The sequence below is a fragment of the Amblyomma mixtum genome, chromosome 4 (genome assembly GCF_055824585.1).
Source record: "Amblyomma mixtum isolate Tamu chromosome 4, ASM5582458v1, whole genome shotgun sequence".
Taxonomy (NCBI): domain Eukaryota; kingdom Metazoa; phylum Arthropoda; class Arachnida; order Ixodida; family Ixodidae; genus Amblyomma; species Amblyomma mixtum.
The window spans coordinates 24018951-24042991 of NC_143015.1; the positions used below are offsets into that span (position 1 = coordinate 24018951).

The 24041-nt window shown below is 47.9% G+C and overlaps 1 long non-coding RNA gene across 1 annotated transcript in view; it reads right to left on the bottom strand.

The window, feature by feature from the left end:
- Positions 1–7781: 7781 nt before the first annotated feature.
- LOC149345898 (uncharacterized) overlaps positions 7782–24041 on the bottom strand; it is a 93853-nt gene continuing 77593 nt past the window's right edge. Inside the window, exon 3 of the long non-coding RNA XR_016292350.1 lies at positions 7782–8276. This is a non-coding gene — a long non-coding RNA (uncharacterized LOC149345898). The remainder of the gene's footprint in view (positions 8277–24041) is intronic.

Sequence of the window (24041 nt, forward strand, 5' to 3'; positions counted from 1 at the left end):
CTTTGAACCCAGAAGGCGTCAGCCAAACCAGCAGCTGTTTCAGTGCCACAGTGATGGCCCTTTATCACAAGGCTTCGACGGTCAGCAGTACCGAAAGCTTACTGCAAAAGCAGGTTACACGCTGACTGTCGCATCCCCATACAACACATGTGCCTTATCGGACGGCTGAATAGTTGATGTTCTCACCAGACTGCTGCCGTCTGCCCGCAAATAGCTGGTAGTCATTCCCATTCTAAAACAAGTCAAATGTTGAGTGAGAAATTAATTAACAGAAGACTTGTATATTTCCTTCAACAAGAACATTCATCAAACTTTTCTCAACCAGACTGCTGCTTTCTGCCCGCAAATAGCTGATAGTCATTCCCATTCGAAAACAAGAGAGCTGTTGCCAATTATATACACCATTTTACAAGGAGCGGGCAGGAGAGGGAGAAATATTCTCAAACACGTGCGCTGCGCGACACCCCACTGTTGCTGTCCTCCCCTGGGCTGATAATCCGGCGCGCGGAGCAACGTCCGCGGCCGCTTAGCTACCGATCAAGCGCCCGTTTGCGTCTGTACAACAAAAGCAGCAATGCTGTACGGAACATTGTCTTCTAACATCATTGTTTTATTGTCGGGTGCGGAAATAGTCGACAAAAGTAGAAAAAAACAAACGCAGCCAGTATGTACGCGCACCATGTTATGCGAAGGTCTCGGCACGTCTGCGGTGTCCATTTCTTCACCGCTTTTCCGCCGGTCCCGAGATGCATTGACAGAAACAAACCCACTGCCTGTGCCTAATATCGGGCGCGGAACGAAGCACAGTGCCTGGGTTACCAAACTATACTCTGTGCATAATTTTAACAGATCAAGTATTTGGACAGCCTTGGCAGAGCTCTTTTAATTCACAGTACACTATGTAAGGACTTCACAAATTTGGCCACAACTTCGTTTCGCCGCCCAACATGATCGTCAATATTAGGAGGGTGTGGGGATCGCCACCTGCAAAAAATAAACATGTCGTTAGTGCAAAAATTCTAATTTATTTTCACAGCATGGCATGAATAGAAGTGGCGACATGAACTTTTACCTGACTGCAAAGTGAGGAAAAATGCAACCATGGCAACGTAAGATGAAAAAATACACGGTGTGCACAGGAAGGTAAACTCTGCCAAGCATTGGAATAAATTATTCGACTGAAATCGCATCGAATGCACTGTAAAAAAAAAGAAGCCACACTATGCATAACCGTGCCAGAGATACAACAAATGCAGCGACTTGAGCAGTGCCCCGACCTGATTGAGATTGGAATTCTCAACACAGGTGCGGCGATTCTGCCTGTCGTCAGTAAGTGGTAATAGCGTTCCATTAGAGTACCAACCTATTAGATCGTGTAATTGCACATTTTCTGGTATTTGTGCACCAGTGAGTACTAGACAGGGACGAGAAAGCGCTCGTCCCTGTCTACATCTCTGTCCGTGTCTTTTATTGCGCCCCTGTGTCCTCCTGAAAAAATGCGAATTGCTTTCAGTCAACTGGCTTTTGTATCGCTCGTAGTACGAACAGCCCTACGCAAGCGGCAGGAGGGGCCGACATTCAATTTCATCGCGCGTATCTCCGCAAACATTGCAATGATCAGAAGTGGATTCGTTTCGGTCATGTACTCATTGTTTCCAAAATGTTCAGTTTGTAAACGGGGTACTCTGCCGCAAGCTCAGCATCTAAACTGTCACACTCGCCATGTCCAAGCAGGCAGCGAAAGCGTTGATGAAAAACTGCGCTCCACGAAAAACTAGATATTCATTGCTCTCCGCGATCTTGTGTTTCAACACATTTTGCTTTCGTTTTTCTAACATGCAAAACCGCGCCGCATTTGCCCTACAGGCAACCGGTGACAACTACACGCGTGAACTGCGAGCATGGCACTCACCGATGCTGATCGTTCGCTGCATCGAGGAATGGTCGCTTGCTCCCAGTTGGTTATTGCAGGAGCTAATGGCATAGCACACACGAGGATGGACACGAGGCGAACGCCCACCCAGAATTTCTAGGCTTGGCAGGAATAAAACGGGCGAATGACACTTTCAGAGATCGCACGCTGCTTCGGCTACAGCCCACGGGCTGCAAATTATCAGCCCATGATGGCGTCGGCGGTAGGCGGCGCTCGAGTAAAACAAACATGGCGGCGCCCAGGTATCGAAACTAAAATCATGTATAGACAGTACCTTTCACCATTTTTCTGAGCAAATTCTTCAAATGTTGAGTGAGAAATTAATTAGAAGACGACTCAAACTTTTCTCAACCAGACTGCTGACATCTGGCGTAAATACCTGATAGTCATTCCCATTCTAAAACTCGAGAAAGATCCCTGAGCAGTTGCAAATTATAGACAGTACCTTTCACCATTTTTCTGTGCAAATTGGCGTTATAATTTTGCGAATATTCGTCTCCTTTTATGTCGTGCTGTCCAGCTGACAGCCAGGTCATGAGGCCGGCTTCTCTGCCCGACAAAGAGCCTGCACCTCGTAATTGAATCATTTTTTAAAAACAGGAGGACATCAGGATTTTTACGTGAACATAACTATTTGTTAATGTTACACTAAGTAACGGAAAAGCTTTGAATGCTTGCCTTGCAAACAAATGTTCTCCAAAGCCACTGTTTTAATAGTTCATATCCGCATATTGCTTGGCGAAAGACCTGTAGAAAGCTTTGTACTGTTGCTGCATTGATATGCGTTGCCGCAGCCAGCAGCACCTGCCGTGCTGCCTCAGTAGCTGCTATTGTATTCATGGCTTGGAAATGTTTATACATAGTGCCAACCAGAATGTAACAATATCAAAAGAGGTGGATGTGAAGCGCACACTCTCGAATGGCTGCAAGATAGGCGTCTCATGCCCTAAAGTCATTGCGGACTACGTGGGAGGTGTTGACCACTTTGATCAGAAACGCAACGCTTACATTGCTGATAGGAGGTCGAAAAAGGGTTGGCAGAGGCTATTTTATTACATATTGGATGCAGCTGTTGTGAATTCTTTTATTCAATATTGCCACCACTAACCCGTGGAGTACTTGTGGTTCTGTGTGATGCTTGGGCCAGAACTAGTCAAGCGCCAGACATTCAAGTCCAGGAGAGGAAGGCTGGCCTTCAAATACAAAAACAGCGGTCGCAAGAGTGGACAAAAAAATTATGGGTGTGCCACATCAAGTCCGTTTTCAAGGGAACGAACATCATCCCATAAAGGTTCTTGGCAGAAGGAGGTGCCGGTGGAGTTCCACTAAAGAAAAAGAAGTGACAACGGCATTTGTATGCTGAAAGTGTGAAGTGCCTCTTTGTGCAGCTTGTTCCTGCCATTCCATTTTCAGCACATTGCAGTTTATGTAATGTCTTGCTTGTGGTTCTTGGGGGGGCGGGGTCGTGCTACTTTTCAGTCAAGATATTCAAGTGCACAACTCAATTATCAGCCTAAATATGCACTTGAGATAACAATTTGTTGAAAATAAAAAATATATACTCGATTATGTCAGTTGGACAATAGTGCCCACTTTAAAAAGTGCCTCATAGGGGCAGTGGGACACATACGTCCCACTTTCATTATGACAACAATATGGTGGAAAATGATAATTCTTTTTGTTTCCAGTGTAGAAGGAGCAGCAGATTTTGATATTGCTATCAAATTGTGTATGTAATATCCGCAGCCACCTTTTGTCTCATAAAGGGTTAACGTTGTCTGGGCAGCTTAGAGAAACCGGTGCCTGTCACTGACCTGACAGTTGTCACTCACTAGGCCACTGTTCATTGCATTACTGTGAAATACAGCAGAAGTTTATATGCCCTTTTAATTAGACACAAGAAATTTGCATAGCCAGGCTGCACATCTGGAAGAAAATATTTTTGGTAGCAACACCAATCATATGTATGCTTTGGTGTCCACCACAAGAATGGGAAGTATGGAAAAATGAACAGACCCATCTCAGCTGATAACTCACAGCTGAAATAAAGGCCTTTACAGGATGTTGAAGATGACAAGCTTTTATATTAATACTGCTCTTAGACACCTTGCTAAGTCAAAATGTGTGGCTGATAGCCCTAAACACTTAGCCACCATGCCGGTTCTTATTGCCGTGCATGTGCAATATATTACAAGGTCAACCCGCACTGGGAAAGGCAAATTTTTTGCCTTTAGTGACCATTTGTTAACTCATGACTGATATTCTTAACTATCCTTCAAAACTTGTGCTAATTTATGTTGGTTGCACTTCTTGCATGGTTGCACTTCTAGCAACCTGACAAAAGGTGTAGTGATAAGCGCGGGCCAGGCTGTGAAGATTTTCAGTGCGAAGAAGGCAACATTGGTCTGTAAAGATGGGGCCCAGGCCATATGGATGAGTGAGGTGCTAGCTGAACGCTCAGTTAGTGGCTCTGTGGCACCCACCAAGAGCCCTGGGGCGCCGGAAAAGCAGGCCCGACACCCGAAAAGATTGCCATGATTGAAAGTAATGGGAGAGTTCTAAAACAGATTTCCAGTCTTAATTTTTTCTGGTTCTTCATTCACTGTACGCTGCAGTCAATTACTGTACGTGTCATCACACAGATATCTAACAGTCGGTGCTGAATGGTGTCTGAACACCTGCATAACTAACTGTGAATGACCTCAGGAAGTGTTGGCTGTCTGCTGAGCAGTGCACTAGTTGGGGAATTCATTTTGAATTGTTTGGCTCTTTTACCACGGATGATGTATTGTACATTGTTCACCATAATAGATTAGATAAGCCCGACCGCGGTGGCTCAGTGGTTATGGCGCTCGGCTGCTGGTCCGAATGACGCGGGTTCGATCCCGGCCGCGGCGGCTGAATTTCGATAGAGGCGAAATTCTAGCGGCCCGTGTACTGTGCGATGTCAATGCACGCTAAAGAACCCCAGGTGGTCGAAATTTCTGCAGCCCTTCACTACGGCGTCCCTCATAGCCTGATTCGCTTTGGGACGTTAAACCCCCATAAACCAAACCATAAACCAAGCATGTAGTACTTTTTGAATGTTCTACAATCCTCACTTTTCCTTTCCTCTGGAAAATTTCACATAGCAGGAGATTCCAAATTTTCTCATGTTGCTGCTCTCCCCAACTGTTAATTTGGAAAATCGAATAATTCGATCTTCGCGCCTGGTCCCTACAATTATATTGCCACCCTGTTGACACTCTGCCGGCGCCACCTGGTGGTCGAACCTTGTCTCCCAGCGCGTGGCCGAGAGTCTTCTTTGTCTTAAAGGAGCCCGGCTGCATGGCGAGCCTCGCCCCTAGTAAACGGCTGTGTTCCCCGCTTTGTGCTGTGTTTGTTGGTGACAATATATATAGGAGTCTATGCGACGAAACTCTCGTTATTTCGGCCGGATTCCACTGCACCCTGATAATTCGTACGATTTCGGGCAGCCACCAAGGCTCGAAAACAAAAATAAGAGAAACGCGCGGCACAAAAGCAATACCCATACGAAGCATCGCCACGGACATCAGTTCGTCAACTTGGCTCGACTTGTCACTGGATGGGCACTTTTCCTTGTTTTTTCACGTGTTGGCATTATCGGAGGTGCCATTGTCATTTTTTTTCTGTCAGTGCGCTGCATCCTTGTATGCTGTTCTGTCAAGGACCGCTAGTGCGGCTCAGTTATCAAACTTTATTATTGGTGCTTTCTGTGTTGCGTCCGTATCAACGCATTCTCCGCCGATGGCAACGTCAGCGAAACGGCCGAAGTATGAGGCCAAGGACTCGGCTACCAAAGTGGAAGAAATCTTGCGGGCCCTGAAGGACTGGCTCTCTCGACAAGAAGCCATGAAGAAGTACGACGTGAGAAGAAGTACCTTGAGCATGTATGTGAAAAATGAACTGATTCTTCAGCATTTGAAAGCGAGAAGTTCTGAGCGTCACGAAAGCATCTGCAAACAGCAGCTCATCCGGAGTTGGAAGAGGCCTTGCTTCGGTGGGTGGTCAACTCGCGTAATGCCACCTGCCATTGAGTGGACCCCTCATCATGGCGCAAGCTGAGAGGTTTGCATTGATGATGCACATTGATGCATTCAAAGCACCGGAAGGGTGGTGTGCGTGCTTCCGAGAGAGACATGGTTTCGTTTTTAAGACTGTGTGCGGTGAAAGAGGTGCTTCTACATACCTATGCCAGAAGGCGAGGATGACATCTGGCTTCACACGGGGGCCCGTGGCATCCTAGTGTGGAACCAGAAGACAGACCAGAAGGCGACGCCAAGTGGCAACAAAACTGTCGCCTTTGTGTGGTGTTTGATGCGTTTGGCTTGCGAAACAGCAGTGTGTCGTCCCATCTACCCTGTGCGTCAAGCCGGTGTTGGCACACTTTGAGGGCAATACCCTCAAAGCAATACCCTCAATACTGTTGAAGGCCAAGATTACGGAGCAGCGTACTTGTCACTCCCCGAGGACTACCGTTCAGACCAGTGTGCGGGGTACGGTCCAGTTCCGGGGTCGAAGGTTACTCGCACTAGACGCGTGGGTAGACCCTGGGCTGCGAGGAGAACAGAGTAGGGGTGCGAATATTCTAAATTTTCGAATATCGAATCGTATATCGTCATATTCGATTCGTTAAATGAATCAAATAGTGTAAAATGAAAATGGTTCGAAACTGTTCGAATATCTTCACAAAAATTCGAATAATTTTCAAATAACTAGCACGAAAGAACGCCTCGGTTACCTCTGACCATTTTCTCGAATGCAGCGTCAGCTCTGAGCACGCACAGCTTGCTGCCGCAATAAACCTACGCGAAGCGGAGATCACCGTTTTAAGGAGCCTGCAGGCTTCAGCATGGCCGCGACACGGTCCATTTTCAATCGCGGAGACAACTTCACGTAGTCGTGTCATAGCTCACACGTATATCTAAATCTGCCGAGAAGTGACACTACATGTTTATTCCCTGAAAATTTTATGCGAGTGGCGCATGACATGAGAGTTGCATGAATGTTGTCAGCTCATGCTCATACATCTCTCCACTATATATCTCCGGTCGCCTAACGCCAGCTAGAGGGGAACACACGAGCTAAGTGAGAAAGAACGAAAGCAACGAAAGTCACTGAAACGAAGAGGACGATGAGGAGATCGCGCGCTCAGCGATAACTAGTTTGAAGAGCCGACAGCAGGGGAAGCACCTCATGCGGACGCAAGTCGGACGAAAGCGTCGCTCAGCCATTCGCAATCTCTGATATATTGCATCATGCAATCTAGTTCACTAAATAAACTCGCTGAAACGTAACTGTTGTAGATAAAAACAACCAGCAACTGACAATGTGCGTAGAGATCAGTGGTTGTGCCCCCTAGAGGAGATCAGCGTTTCACTTTTTCCCGTCACATCTATTACGCCACGAGTTATAGTGCCGTACCGTGGCGTCGCTGCTACCGCTCCGCTGGCACGAGACTAAAGTCCGCCGCCAATAGGAATTTCAGGTTCAGCATGGTGCCGGCACTCCTCCTGCCCGCACGCCGCAAGTAAAACGGAACTATATGGGTCTGTTTCCGCTTGCTGCTTTCTGCGTGCCCATCGACGCCACTGCTCCGACGCCTCTTGCTGCCTCATCATGAATGAAGGTGAAACAGCGACTGCGACACGCCCAAAAAAACGCAGTGGTGTTTGGGCTTTTTACAAACGTTTAGAGGCAGGCCCGTCCATGTTGGGGTCGCCACCTAAACATATGGTACTTATTGGTGGTGTTTTCAAAATACTATACCAATTTACATGCATTTTTTGTACGATGTATTGAGCGCATTGACTAAATTTCAGATATCTCTGCATTATGACGTGCACTTTGAGCATTGCTGGATGAAGCAGCTTCAATGTATGAGTTAGTGTAGTTTCAGGGTCTCTTTGGCATGCTAAGTTGGTTTAGTTAGCGCTTCCTTTCACCTTTAATTCTGTCTGGCATAATTATGTTGGTACGCTGTAGCTGTCTTTCATTAACAGTATGTCTTCCTTTTTATTGGGTGGTAATCGTGTCCACTTTGTTTTTTCACAGATGGAGAGATGCTTCGGCAGTTGCTGCCATCCGTAGGAAATATCTTGGAGCAAGTTGCCCCCACAGATTTCCAGGCCATACTGACATGCGTCAGAGACACCAGCATCAACACTGAGTGTTCAGAAGCTGGGCGTGAAATTCTCGTGGATGTGCTGACCTGTCATTTCTCTGGGAAGCATGTTCCAAGGCAGCCCCGCTGAATTTCTTGAAAGATGGTGGCTGCCGATTATTCTACAATGCCACATTCCACGAGTATGCAGTTTGTCACCTGTTTTAAATAAATGCATCATGTCAATGCGATCAGACGGCAATATTCAAAAAAGACATATTCCCTTCTTGATAACAGGAAGGGCTTGGCCAGTCATGTCATCATGAGATCACCTGCTATGCACAGAAATTTTCGAGCGAAAATAGTAACCAGGATATTGTCATAACCTAGGTCAAGGACATTTCATGCCTTTTTGGGACCATAGAATACTTTATTGAAGTTCGGCTACATGGGATTTCCTCCTATTATAAAAAATAAATTTAAAGTAGGTGGGGTCATTGCAGCCAGTGCACTTGGAAGTGTCTGATTTCTGACCACTAGTCTAACCGCCTCACAAGGTGCACCACAGGGGCGACTTGAGTATCTAGGTGTTCGTGTCACCGCAGACTCTGAGACCCTTCTGACACTTTTACCCACAACACGGTAGCGCAAAGCTGGAGGGCAGACACCACGAGGTGTGGCAGTCAGTCGGGGGATTGGTGAAACCTGCCCACCTCCCTGTCTGAGGAAGGAGGGGCTTTCATGTTTCTGTATTGGCAGGGACTGTTATTTTTATTTCAGTTACGTTTGCCCCACAATAGTATCTGTCTCTAAAAGGTAAACAACAAGTTACATTACAGTATGAATATGATCCCCAAGTAAGGATACGATCATCAGGGCGCGAAGTGCCGAGGCACATACAGCCTTGTTCGTGCCATTAGAGTCTACGGACAACTTGAATCTACTAAACAGGCAAGCCATCTCTGTGTTTATTGAGAGTCTCGTACCAGGAGGGATTAAAGACGTCAGAATAAACCCCCACAAGAACATCATTGCCATTGATGTCATGAAGCGAAGCGAGCTAGACAGTTTGGCTGCCATCAACAAACTTGGCAATTTCAGTGTACGCCCTATTATTCTAAAAGACAGCGGAACCACGGCTGACGTAATTTACAACGTCGACATCGCCATCCCTGACGTCGACTTGCCCATCTTAATCAAGCCGGCAACCAACAGCATTTCCATAATGCAAGTTCAGCGCCTTGGAAGGTCTACATGCATCAAGCTGACGTTCAAGGGTGACGCATTCCATCATACGTGAAGGTGGGGCACTTTCGTCACCCAGTTGTCCATTCGTACCTAAGCCGCTACAGTGTAGGAAATGTATGAGGATTGGTCATGTGAGTGGTGTCTGTCACAACTCCATCGTGTGCCCAAGATGCTCTCAGCCCAGTGATGGAAGTGCTGCGCCAATTGCGCCAAACTGCGCGGAAAGAAAAATGCTGCTACATGTTGCGCCAAACAGGCATTTTTGTTAGTAATTGCGCCGCATCTGCGCCGGAACGGCGCTGCGAAAATGAAGGCAAAAAACATCAAGCGTCAAGCCACACAGAAACCGAAAACATGTCTAATATCATCATTATTGAAAATCCAGGGAAGCCTGTTGTAGCCTTGGCCGTAGCCGGGTCAAGCCGCGCCCGCCTCCATGTTTACACGGCGCACGTTGGCAAGCTGTTCGTCGTGTTTACAGTGTTAGAACAGTCGGTGTTCTTTGTGGGCTGCCTTCAGGTTCGCTACCGGGTACATGGCGCTTTCAACGATCAGAGGTAAGTTTCGAATATTTTTCAGGGTGATTTATGTATCCTTTTTTGTAAGATGGACACCGCGTTTAAACGTTCTTGAGTTCCTGGCGCAAGTCAGATGGCGATATGACTGAAATTGCGTCACCTTTTCCCGGGCGCGCGTCTCGCCAGTTCACTTTCAGTCACGGTAGCGGTATTTATCGTTATGCGGCTGGAATCTGCACTGTGCACGCGGAAACGTCCTCGGTCACGACGTTGTTGCGCGACGTCGAAGGCTCGGTACTTCGCTGTTATTGTCCATCGCGTACTGTGGCAACGCGGTGTTGGCAGCATGGACAGCATAACGAGCACGCTTTCCACCCTGACTCTTTTTCCGTTTATGACCGAAATAACGCAGAGACCTAGATTTTTCGCACCAGTGGGCACGGAGAACTACTCGACGACATTAGGTTTAGCACGCTTCAGGTGGCAGGCGCGGGCCATTATTTTAGCCGATCGAAAACAACTGCATTGGTCACTTGGTTTAAATCGCAATGGAATCACACGTTGCGTATAATTTTTGTACAATATTTCATGTTGCGTGTTGCTCGCGGTTGCTTAAAAGAAAGTAAAAATAAAAGCGCGGGCTTTAAAACGAGGCCAAATAGGCGTTGACGGAGCGCGTAGTTCGCTAGTAGCAGGCGGCCGAAACAGTGGGCGCATTTGTTTTTCAGTCCCGGACTATCCGGGACTACTTGCGGACTCGAGTCCGGTATTTGTTTTTCTCGGGCAGACCGAAAGCTCCGCCTACCTGCCTGCATCGCCATAGCAACGCGTTCGTTTTTAGCCTATGGCAGTCCGCGGGCTGCTTGGGGCTGCTGAGAAGGCAGCAGACGATAGCTGCGCGCCGCGCTGGCAGCCATATTGAGTTAGACTCCGTGTGCATTTTGAGTATTTTTCGTGTTCCTGGAGGTCGATATCATGCGTTAAACCTTCACATGAGCTCCGTAGCTGCTCTCTGAGCCATCGCAATACTTTTTGTTCTTGCATCTTCGTTTATTTTCTTGAAATCCACCGCACACGGACGCGCGTTCGAAGCTGCGAGCGCGTAGTTTGCTCGTGTCTTCAAGAGGTTCTCGTTCGCTTGTTTTGCGACATGTGTCTGTACGCTTACCTGAAAGCATCGCAGGTGAACCACTTGTATACTGGAGCAGCTATAGCGCTTGCTGTCAACATTTTTGCGAAGGCTTTCGTCTATCTGCCGATCCGCAACGAGTTGGGCTACTTTGTGCGAACTTCGCCGCAAGCAGTAGCGGCGTGCGTACCTCCGAAGCTGAGTTCTGTAATGCACCTACGCTAAGCTGACAGTACAGTCTTCAAATCGACTCAGTATCATGATCGAGCGCACGGCGTTGCTTCGGCGTCGTGGTGGCCGTGGCTTGCGTCGTCTGCTAGCAGATGACAGCGTCCTTGTACGGTAACCGAGGGGGAGCCCGGCTCTGGCACCGAGTTCGAAAGCAGCCTATGGCAAGTAGGTCATGTGACCATGAGGCTGTTTCCTGTCAGAGTGGAAGCAGAGACCTGTCAGCAAGTAGTCCGGGACTGGAAAAACAAATGCGGCCAGTGTGACTTCAGATTCAGGCATCAGTTTAAAGGTCTTTGGCGCGTATTGGATTGACATGAAGTAAGCTTATATGTGTTTATCTATTTGTATTTTACAATCCGAGCCAGTTGTCAGTAATCAGACAATTGTCAGTAGTCAGACAATTGTCAGTAGTCTGAAAAAAAAATTTTTTTTCATTATTTATTTCAGGGCGGAAAAGCAAGTTTAAGGCCCAGGTGCTAAATGAAGAGAATGCCAATGGTGACTGTATTGCTGTGTGGTGCAGAGCAGGACCAAAAGAGGAGGAGGCCACTTGCATTATCTGCAACAAAGTTATAAACTGCTCACAACATGGCGTAAATGCTGTGAAACGGCATGCTTCTAATAAGCACCATGCTGAAGCTTGCAAGCAACACAGGAATGAGCTGGGAGTTTTGAAGAAGCCTGCTGCTGCTCAAGCTCTGTTGACATCATGCCTTCTCGCAAGACAGGATGTATCTGAAGCAGATCGTGTCACATTGGCAGGGACTTACTTTGCTCTTGGTGTGGCTGTTTCTGGGATACCATATTCATGGGGGTCACCGCAACCTCGCTCTTCCCTCTGATGTTTCCAGATTCAAAGAACTGGTGCTTTAAATATTTAACTTGTTTTACCACACCATCTGTAACTATTCACATTCTTTAATTGTTCATTTCTTGTCATTCGTGTTCACTGTTGTGTGAAATGTACAGTGTGTTTCATAATAAATAGCTGTAATTGTCAGTCGCTTCAGTGATGCTTTCAACACGGGAGGTATACTGGCGTAATTTATTCGCCATCTACTCCAAAAACAACAATGGTTGCTCCAAACGTATTTTTTCTGCTCCGAAAACACCAATGGCTGCTCCACACTGGCATTTTTACTGCTCCGAAATCTGCTCCAAAAAGTAAAATGCTGCTTCCATCACTGTCAGCTACACAGCGGAGACAGTTGCCACGCGACTGCCTTGAAGTGTGCCAACTATCGTGGCCCTCATGGCTCTTCCTCGAAGGACTGTCCTCGCCTAGAGACCGAGAGGGCGGTATGAAGCAAATGGTGCGTGACCATTCCACCCACAGAGAAGTCACAGCAAAGGTGCGACGACGTCGTTCGCACCGCCACCGAAGGTCGTTGAAGGAAACAAATACCTTAGAAGAGAAGACCCCAAGCGGCACTGCAGTCTGTCCGCCCCCACCGACAACAGATCAGGAAAGGCCGGCGACTGGTGACACACAACCTGCTGCCTCTGATACCACATGGCCACCACTACCAAAGAGCCTAGAGCACGCACTGCGTCAGGTACGTTGCCGCACCCCATGTCTGCGACACCTACGACTGATCCGGGCAAAAGGCACGATTCCGACCATGGCCAAGATATGGAAGTGATTGCAATGCTCACGTCACTGATGAATGTCATGCATGCTCTGCTGTCCAGCTTGCGCACGCCAGCAGCACACAAAGCATTGCAAGTACTGTACAAGCTACAGCCAGTTCTTGCAGCTCTACATTAGAAGACACCATGGCTGCCCCGGAACTATCTTTTCCGAAGAAAGTCAAGCAAACTTTTATTTTTTAGTGGAATGCCCGCCAGCTCCAGTCCCGGATTTCAGATATTAGACACTATGTTTATGACAACCGCTTCCCCATTCTTGTTATCTGTGAACCGAATATGCCCAACATTTTACAATTATCCAGCTATAAAGCATTAACTTCTCCCACGTGCAACAAAACCAGCAAAGTCGTCGTCTACATTCGACGTGAACTTACATATGTGCTCCATTCGGTTCCCCCACACAACAACAACCAGTATCATTTCTTGTGTGTATACCCTGTCTCTGTGGACCAAAGACGTAAGCTGCGTTGTGCTCTGGACTGCCTTGATCCCCGCCCTTTCACAGAGGCCAATATCCTCAGTCCGTGGCCACAACAGTCGTCTACCATCAAGGCTCACAAGGCACTGTTTTGTTTTTTGAGAGAGACTGCCTTGATTTATATAGACTGTGACTGTGTTTCTCGTTTCTACTCTCTTCCCTTTTAATCCCCTCATTCCCTTCCCCAGTGCAGGGTAGCCAACTGGAAACCTTTGTGGTTAACATCCCTGCATTTCCCCCTCTCTGTATCTCTCTCTCTCTCACACCACCAGACTGTGGCAATTCAAGTGAATATGACTGGTGGAAGCGGTGGAAGCTGACTTTTGAGATTGCCTCATGCAAGGAAGTGCTGTAGTTGAAATTTTATATTTTTACATTGCGCTGATTTTTCTGTACCATTTGGAAAATAAATGAAGCAGTGCACCCTGCCATGCACACATTCAGCTCGTGGCTTTCTTTCACATTCTCATTACTTAAAGTATCTTATGAAATTATTATTTTGCTTATCAAGGAGCGACATTGCCACAGGATTATCAATTTAAAATGGTTATAGGATTCATTTTTATGGGGTCCAACGCCTCGAAGCAACTATGTGAAAGCTGTAGTGGAGGGCTCTGGTAAATTTCAACCATCTGGGGTTTTAAAATGTGCACTGACATTGCACAGTACACAGGCCTCTAACATTTCATCTCCATCGAAATGCGACTGCAATAGCCGGGATTGAACCTATGTCTTTCGGGTCAGCAGCCAAGCGCAGTAACCACTGCACCATCGGTTATCGCAGCGGTGGTTCTAGGCTAATGTGTTAGCTGTTGGAAGCCCAAGCTTTGATTTCTTGGAGCTATGCTTGTGAGGTACCCAACGCTTAAACTTTTATTTTTTATATCGCAGCAAAACCGTTTGCTGTCAAGTTTCCCGATGAAGGAGATGCAATTGCCGTGGTGAGAGGAGAGTGGGTAAAGCATGGCATGTGTGTCTGGCCGCCGAAAGTGAATAACATTGCTGAGATTGTGAAAAACAGAGCTGAGCCAAAGCCTGGATGGATCTCAACTTGTCGTGTGGTCCTTGGCTCATTTGGCAAGCTGAGCACATCTTGGATGTTCCAATGTTTTGTTGCACGTTGCAACCGATTGCTCAGAAAGTATTTCCCATATTTCATTTCATCAGAAAGGGTTGTTGTATTTTCCAAAATTATTACAGGTTGATTGCAGATTTCATCATTGAAATCTTCAATACCATCATGCATGCACCGGAATGAAGGACAAAGGTGCCATTACTTTGGAAACTTGGTGTCTTTTTCATTGTATTTAACAAAAGATGATGTCAGAGAGATAACACATCCGGGCAAAGCGAGTGCAGTTGTTTAAAGGGGCCCTGAAAGGGCGTACTGTAGGCCTATGGGCCTGCTTAGTAGCCCAGATTAGCTGCGCAGTGAGATTTTAATGTGTGTGCCTCATTGTGATTTTATACAAGCAATTCCTTAGAGAAAACTAATTCAGCACTACTTTCTTTCAGATAAACACACAGACACACACGTTCTGTCAAGTCTGTCTGTGCCTGTTTTAGGTAGTGCTGAAAATGCATCACCAGCTAGCCCCACAACATGCATTAGTAAGCAGTCCTTTAGAGTATGCTTTTGTAGAGTTTACTTTGTGACATTGGTATGCCTGCATTAAACAATGTTATTTAACACATTTAGAATACCTTTACGATAAGTGTCATCTTTCTAGAGAACTATCATGAAGCAAGAAGCAAGCTGACCAGAGCCGAGATGACGTCATCTCTTGAAACTGAGGCAGACGAGCCAAAGAGGAGAAGAAAAAGGCGGCATTTCATTTGTGGCAGCTCTGACTCCGATGAACCGTCTCAACCATATGCACACAGCATTCGTCCGCCACCCGAAGCTATCTTCCAGTCCAAACTTTATTATCTCTTTACTACGCATTCATCCACAGCCACTTAAACTACGGTATCTCATCTTGGGGTAACGCCTATCATATTCATCTCTGGCCTTTAATAAAACTGCAAAAGCAAGCCATGCGCATCATAACCAATACCACTCGAATATCACCCTCCCGCATTTTGTTCATAGATTTAAACGTTCTACCTATCTCGGCCCTTTATTTTTACAACCTTGGTATCCTATTCTTTAAGATTCTTCATCATTATCTCCCGCTAAGCATATTTTCTCTCGGCACGATCATGAGCAACATCGTCACACGTTTTGCGCTGCGTAATAACTTTTTACTACCTAAGGTCAGAACTAACTACGGCAAACAATGCCTTCATTTTTCATCCGTATCATTTTGGAATTCTTTGAACATAGACGTCAAACAAACTAATACGCTTTCTTTATTCAAGGTCAAACTAAAGCTTTTCCTTCTTAATTTGTGATTTTTTGTTATGTTATTGATTCTATGTATCGCGGCATCTGTGTTTTATTTTACATTATCGTGCATTACATTGTTTGTATTTAAATATTTCAGTAACTAATATTACATTATGTGCCCATATTTATTCTGTTTCGTCGCTAATTAATGTGTTGTGTATTTTATATTATGTTGCATATTAAAATTTATTTTCATGGGAGGTCCCGCCCGCGGTCTTGTACCATGGGACCTCTCGCTGTATACAATTGTAACATTTATTGTATTACTCAATAAACTTTCAACTTTCAACTTTCAACCAACGCCTCCCAACACTGACAGACTCGTGAACGGCAATGACATGCAGCTTGTGTGCACTTGTAACATTAGTTGATTATTAAGCGCTTCATGACAAGCACTGCATTTCGTCTAATGATCTCTGTAAAGAGCATTCCTCTAAGATGAGGGACGCCGAAGCAAGCGGACGCACTTGACATGGGCTCCGCGAATTTTGGCCTTTTCCAGTAGTCTTTCGATCTTACGTTGTGGCTTTTGTGCTCAATCGGCGGCGGAATATCAGAGGACCACGGGGATACCATATTTACGGCAAGTGGGACTTTGCGTGTTCGACTCAACACGCAGCTAATTCAGCTTAACAGCGCTAAGCTGTGAATCATGGATATTGAGGAAGGAACCACGATTACACCCGAGGAATGTTCGGCACCGGGACAATGGTTCGCAAGCGAAGGAGGAAGATATGTGCTGCTAGAGAAGCTCGGGCTGAAGACTATGAAACAGCGAGCCCAGGAGAGGCAAGCAGGTAGGGAATGGGTGGCCAAGTCAATTGAGTGTCAGCAGAAGTGCATTCCAGCCGACGCCTAGAAAATTCTCTGACTTGCCTACTTAAGCTTACGAAATATGGAACGGCACATCTCATAGACATCATCAAAATGTCGGCGGGGATCAACCCATGCAAAGAGAAGGAGGATATAATAACTCTAAATATGAAGCAGCACTCCATTCTTGTCATCACTACCAGTGCAGACACCAACTCAGAAAAAAGCTTTCCATGTCAAGGCTAGAGCTTCTTATATATCCTGCACAAAGTACGTCTCACGGCTACCTTTGGACGACAAAGTGCTGTTTCACATTACATTTCTGAAGCCTGGTGTAGTAGGAGACCACTACACTACATCACTGCGCTACATTGCGAATGCCCTACCACAAGTCATGCCTCCCAACGAAGTATCATGACCAAGTGATGAGTGGTTGCGCCTTTCCTGTGAAATTTCTGATTGTGATATTTCAACAAATGTTGTTGAACACTGGGTAAATGTGTTTGCACTGAAAACGCCCACTGGCGAACTCAAATACCCAAGACTAGGAAGGCTCGCAAAGGCTGTTCTTTCTTTGCCGCATGGCAACACAGGCTGTGAGAGAGGATTCAGTGAAAAAAAGCAGGTGCTTCACCATTGAGCCTCTTTGTCTATAACAAGCCTGTCAAGCCTTTGTCAAACTAAAACATACATGAAGCGCTCTGGGGGTGACGTCACGAAGGTGCGAATCACTAGAGGTCCCCTAAAGTGTGCTGGAAAGTCATACAGTGCTTATCGTAAGCGTGTTGAAATAGAAGGAGGATCAAAATCACACAAACGAAAATGTGAGGAGCCACTGATAGAAAGCAGTGAAGAAAGAAAGCTGAAAGAGGTAAAGGCCACCCTGCAGTGCCATCTATCCTCCCTGAGGGCATTACTTGCCAGTGCAAGGAACTCATCAGCACAGGAGTAAAATTGAAGGACATGGACAAAGTGGAAATGTTCGTTGACGTGAACTCCAAATTGCCGGCAGTGCTTGAGTGCATCAGAATGATAGATTCCATGCTGGAACTTAACAAGTCATTTTAACAAGAAAATTGAATGTTGAATAAAAAGACTTTAGTTTTTTGCATGTCAGTATAAAACTGCAATTATTACAGGTATTTCACTTTAGAAATATGCTTCAAAATACAATATTAGTGCTCCATATATAACTTTTGTGCTCCAAAACATAGTTTTAATGCTCCAAAGCTGCTCCAGAATGGCATTATAACTGCTCCGTGAGCTGCTCCAAAATGCTCGAGCCTGCTTCCACCCCTGTATAATTACCCGGCACTTCATTGCAAAGATTAAAAAAAATGTGATTATTACTTGCTCATTGGGTGTCAAATAATTGTTAAGTAATAACTCACAGTAATGACTCGTAAATAACGCATCTGCGATTTGTAGATTGCGTTTTAAGTCTCAGCAGGCTAGTGGCGGGAACACACGATTAAATACTTTGGTGCCTCGATTAATTTCTGCGGCACCTGGATTCAATTGAATGGCACTAAGATTAAATACTGTGTGTTCGGATTAAACTGAGTGGAAAATACTATAATTATTTGCTCATTGGGTGTCGAATGCTTGTTCAGTAATGACTCACAGTAATGGCTCGTAAATAACGTATCTGCGATTTGTAGATTGCGTTTTAAGTCTCAGCAGGCTAGTGGTGGGAATACACGATTAAATACTTTGGTGCCTCGATTAATTTCTGCGGCACCTGGATTCAATTGAATGGCACTAAGATTAAATACTGTGTGTTCGGATTAAACTGAGTGGGAAATACTATAATTATTTGCTCATTGGGTGTCGAATGCTTGTTCAGCAACAACACATTAATAACGCATCTGCGATTTGTAGACTGCGTTTTAAGTCTCAGCAGGCTAGTGGTGGGAATACATGCTTATATCCTTTGGTGCTTCGATTAATTTCTGCAGCACCTGAATTCAATTGAATGGCACTCAGATTAAATATTGTGGCGTTTGGATTAAAGTGAGTAGGAAATACTATAGAATCCAACATACGTATCCATAGCACAATCCTTCAAGTGAGCACCCCAATGATACCAGTGTTTGGATACGCGGACGACTTGACCATCACTGTGCCGGATGTGACATCGGCAAGGCTGTGGCATGTTGCAAATTGCGCATCCGCGCCAAGGGTGCCGCCACGGTCGAAACGATTGCCACGATCCTGGTATCGGCGGTAAACGCGGCTGCAGTTAAGCTTAACAAAAGTGAAATTTTTCGACCACTATCAATAACAAAAACATGCTTATGAACTAAATTATAACCAGCCATAGGCATTAAAAATAAGATATCAAAGAAATTAGTTGCGAAGATGACGGCGCGACTAACGCGGCAGCAGACGACAAGCAGACGACGCCCGGACAGCTGTGCAAGCGAAAACGGCGTCTTCGGCGACATTCGCAATGTAGCAGCGTCATTGGCGTCATGTCAAGTCATACAGTGAGCTTTTCTTGGAGTCTTTATACTAAGCACTAGCACTGCAGAATATTATGTTGTCCCTAGCCCAATGCACTGTGATTTCCTCTGCATGAGTCAAAGGATGAAAAGTTTCGCTGCCTTTCTCTATGTGTGTTTATTCATAGCCACAGACTGATGCATTTTAATACATGTCAGATGTTTTACTTCCCTGCTATTTACCTGAATCTCTTACAAAGTCGTGTACAAACCTATATTCAGTCATGTAGCATTTGATTATGTATACTGTACCTACCTTGATACCTTTTTTTTATCCTTTATATATTGATACATGCCTTCGAAGAGACAGATGTAGTGCATGCGCTAGTACAGGAAGAAGTTGGTTGTCTCTCGCACGCGCACTCGAACCACTGAGGGACTGCCGCAGGTTTTTCGTCTCTGCGCCGGTGTTCTATTCGCGTTGCATGCTACAGTTTGGTGGAGCAGTGCTGGGTACGCTTCCCGACCCGCGCACTCCGCACAGCGTCACTACGGACCTCACAACGGTTCACCAGCGACCCAGCCGCCGTCTCCGCGGAGAGTCGCCTGAATTTGGGCCCCTTCCCCCGCCAACAAGGACGACGCAGCCTCGACCGCCGAGCCCAACTGACATGGCCACTGACACCAGGCCCCTGCCGCCAATCCAGCCTCTACCGTCGAGTCCGACTGCCATGGCCGCTGACACCAGGCCCCTGGCGCCGATCCTTTGCCACCCACCGCGAACACCGCCATCTTTTCACGGTGACGTGTTCGAAGACGCTGAGGATTGGCTGGAGACCTTCGAGCGGGTGGCACGCTACAACGGTTGGTGCGACGAGCGAAAGCTAAATAATGTCTACTTTGCCCTTGAAGAGTCTGCCAGGACGTGGTTTGAGAACCACGAGGCTACCCTTCCCACCTGGGAGGCGTTTTGCCGGAATCTCCTGGCCACGTTCCCCAACGCTGACCGCCGGGAGAAGGCTGAAGCTGCGCTGCACTCCTCGAAATCAGCGCACGAACGAAAGTGTGCGCATGTATACCGAAGACATGGCCCGTCTTTTCAAGCGCGCCGACCCCAACATGAAAGAGAAGAAGCTGCGTCATCTCACGCGTGGGGTTAAGCAGGAGCTGTTCGCGGACCTCGTGCGCAGCCCACCCCGCACGGTGGCGGAATTTATAACCGAGGCGACCACGATGGAGACGATGCTGCAACAACGGGCCCGCCAGTACAACCGGGACATCAACAGCATGATGCCCGAAGGCTTTTCGTCGTGTCTCGGCGGCAGTGCAGACACACTGTGCGAACTAATTCGCTCAGTTCTTCGGGAGGAACTTCAACGGATCAATCTGCCCCAGGTTGCACCTGCGCCGCTGGCAGCGCTGACCGAAGTCGTCAGGGACGAGGTGCGACAGGTTTCGCAGGCGCCTCCTGTCCACGAAGCGCCGCCCCGGTTCGATGAGAGACCCACGTACGCATCCGTTGTACGTCGCACGACTGGCTACGGTCCCATTACCCCGATGCCTGGCGTGAGCAACATCGGCACGTGTCACGCAAACATGCCTGGCTACGGTATGACCCCTACGACCCCCGTGAGTAACATCGCCGCATATTCCGCAACTGCATCTGCTACAGCTGGTCCACGTTCTCGCAAGTTGGATTTCTGGCGTACACCGGACCGCAGGCCTCTTTGCTACCACTGTGGGGAGCCCGGTCACCTCTACCGAGCGTGTCCGTACCGCGAAGTGGGCCTTCGCGGTTTCCATCCCGACGCACCTTGCCCTCAGAACGGCGAACGACCGCGTGAGATTGCACAGCATCTCTGGGCACGCCAGAACCCTGTTTACTCTGGAAGGCGCGAGTCCCGTTCGCCTTCGCCTCTCCGTTATCGCTCTTCCAGCCCTGGCCGCCAGAGTAGCTCTGCTGGCCGTCGCTCGCCGAGTCCGCGTCAGGAAAACTAACACCAGCGACCTCTGGAGGCAAGGCCGCTGACGTCGGGACGTGTCAAGATCCTCCATCGTGCAACCCTCGAGCTGCCGATACCTCGACAGAGAGAGGCAGCGACAGTATCAGATACGCTGCATCCGATTTGCGTGTGACAATTGATGGCACTCAGATTACCGCGCTGCTCGATACCGGTGCTGATTATTCTGTTATGAGCCGTGCCTTTGCTGGAGAACTCAAGAAGGTTCTGACATCGTGGACGGGGACCCCCATTCGCACCGCTGGTGGCCACCTAATTTCCCCTGTGGGCAAGAGCACGGCTAGAGTTGGGATTAGTGGTTTCACGTACGTTGGCGAATTTGTCGTACTCCCCGAGTGTTCCAGAGACTTGATTCTGGGGATCGACTTCCTGAAGTCGAACGGCGCTGTGATTGACTTTCAGGAGCCACGTGTCACGTTCTCAACCAAACAGGCCGTGGCGCGCTTTGACTCCCGCGATCCCTGCAACAACGCTCTGCGCATTGTCGAGAACGACGTTACGGTGCCGCCGCGGTGCAGTGTTCTGGTGCTCGTGCGGAACGACCTCTTCCACGACTACGAGCGCCTAGCGGACAGCCATAGTCCACTGCTGCTTAAGCGGGGACTTGCCGTTGCAAGAGGTCTCGTCCAACTACGTGACGGCCACACCCACGTCCTCCTGACTGACTTTGCCAATGAATATCAGCACCTGGCCAAAGGCATGGCCTCCACGACGTTGCTGAGGTTCCAAGTTTGTGCACCGTGGGAGGACCCACTGAGGAGTATGCTGGCCCACATCACGTTCTTCAGTCAGTCAGAATAAATCCTGCCCTGCCGTCGGTACAGAGGGATCTTCTGTCGGACCTCTTGGCAGACTTTGCGGACTCTTTCGCTACGTGCTCGAAGGTCGGCCGAACTCCACTCGCCAAGCATCGTATCATCACTGATGACACTACGCAACCCCTCTGCCAGCGCCCATATCGTGTTTCCCCGGTGGAGAGAGAAGCCATTCAGAATCAGGTTGCCGAGATACCTGCGGACGATGTCATTCAGCCGTCCACCAGTCCGTGGGTATCGCCTGTGGTTCTTGTCAAAAAAACGGACAATACTCCGCGTTTCTGCGTGGACTACAGGAAACTTAGCAACGTGACCAAAAAGGACGTTTACCCGCTGCCCAGGATAGATGACGCGCTCGACCGATTGCGGAATGCCCGACACTTCTCGTCATTAGATCTTAAAAGCGGGTACTGGCAAATCGAAGTGGACGAGCGAGACCGGGAGAAGACGGCTTTCGTGACGCCTGACGGCCTCTATGAGTTTAAAGTGCTTCCATTTGGTCTGTGCTCAGCACCGGCCACGTTCCAACGCATGATGGACACTTTTCTCTCCGGCTTGAAATGGCAGTCCTGCTTGGTGTACCTCGACGATGTCATTATATTTTCAACCACCTTTGACTAACACCTGAAGCGGTTGCGCATTGTGCTACAAGCGCTCAAATCCGTGCAACTCACCATCAAAGCCGAGAAATGCCATTTTGGCTTTGAGGAACTTCGCTTCTTGGTCAAGTTGTCAGCGCACAAGGTGTTCGCCCGGACCCTGACAAGACCGCTGCCGTCTCAGGCTTTCCATGCCCAACTGACAAGAAGGCCGTTCGCCAGTTTTTGGGCCTGTGCTCCTATTATAGGCGCTTTATTCAAGATTCCTTGAACATCGCGGAACCGCTGAACGCACTGACCCGTGACGACATGCCCTTCCTGTGGGAGACCGACGAAGAGGCTGCATTTACCGAGCTTCGCAGCCGTCTGCAAAGCATTCCGATACTTGGCCATTTCGACGAGCATGCTGCCACGGACATCCACACTGACGCCAGCAATGTTGGCCTTGGTGCAGTACTGATCCAGTGGCAAGACGGTGCTGAACGGGTCATCAGTTATGCTAATCGAACACTTACGCGCTCCGAGACCAATTATTCTACGACGGAGAACGAATGTCTTGCAGTGATATGGGCCATCTGCAAGTTCCGACCATACCTCTACGGACGACCCTTCCGTGTGGTAAGCGACCACCACTCCTTATGCTGGCTGGCGAGCCTCAAAGACCCCTCAGGACGCTTGGCTAGATGGAGCTTACGCTTGCAATACGACTTAAGAGTAGTTTACAAGTCTGGCAGTAAGCATCAGGATGCGGATTGTCTATCGCGCGCGCCTATCCCAATCAATACCGAAGAAACCACCGATGATTTTCCTTTCCTGGGCTCTGTTAGTACCACCCAAATGGCACAGCTTCAGAGGGCGGACTCGGAGTTGGCGCCGCTCATCGACTACCTCGAAGGCAGTGAAGCTCCCATTCCGCGTGTTTTTCTTCGAGGGCTTCATTCGCGTCTTCACTTTACGGTCTGGTGTTCTCTACAAGCACAACTTTGCCAACAGTGAAGAAGTTTTCCTACTTGTCGTACCATCACAGCTGTGGTCTGAGATCTTGAGTGCCTGTCATGATGCACCATCCGCCGGCCACCTTGGTGTCAGCCGTACACTCGCGTGGATTAGACAAAAGTATTATTGGCCCAGGTTACTCCCATCGGTGCGGGCATATGTAAAAACATGCCGTGAATGCCAACGTCGGAAGACTCCTCCATTGAAACCAGCCGGATTTATTCACCCCGTCGATCCACCGAAGACCCCTTTCCAACAAGTGGGCATAGACCTCCTCGGTCCATTTCCGAAGTCTTCGTCTGGAAAGCGTTGGATAGTCGTTGCGACTGACTACCTCACACGGTACGCTGAGACCACGTCTCTTGTCAAAGGCACTGCTGCTGAAGTGGCTCAGTTCTTCGTCCACAACATTGTCTTGCGTCATGGAGCACCCGCCGTTGTTACTGACCGGGGAACTGCTTTCACGGCCCGCTTAACCAAGTCCGTGATGACTCTGATGCACACGAGCCATCGACGTGCTACGGCGTATCACCCGCAGACAAACGGGTTGGTAGAGCGACTCAACCGCACACTAGCCGATATGCTATCAATGTACGTTGATGTCGAGCATCGAACTTGGGACACCATTCTGCCATACGTAACGTTTGCGTACA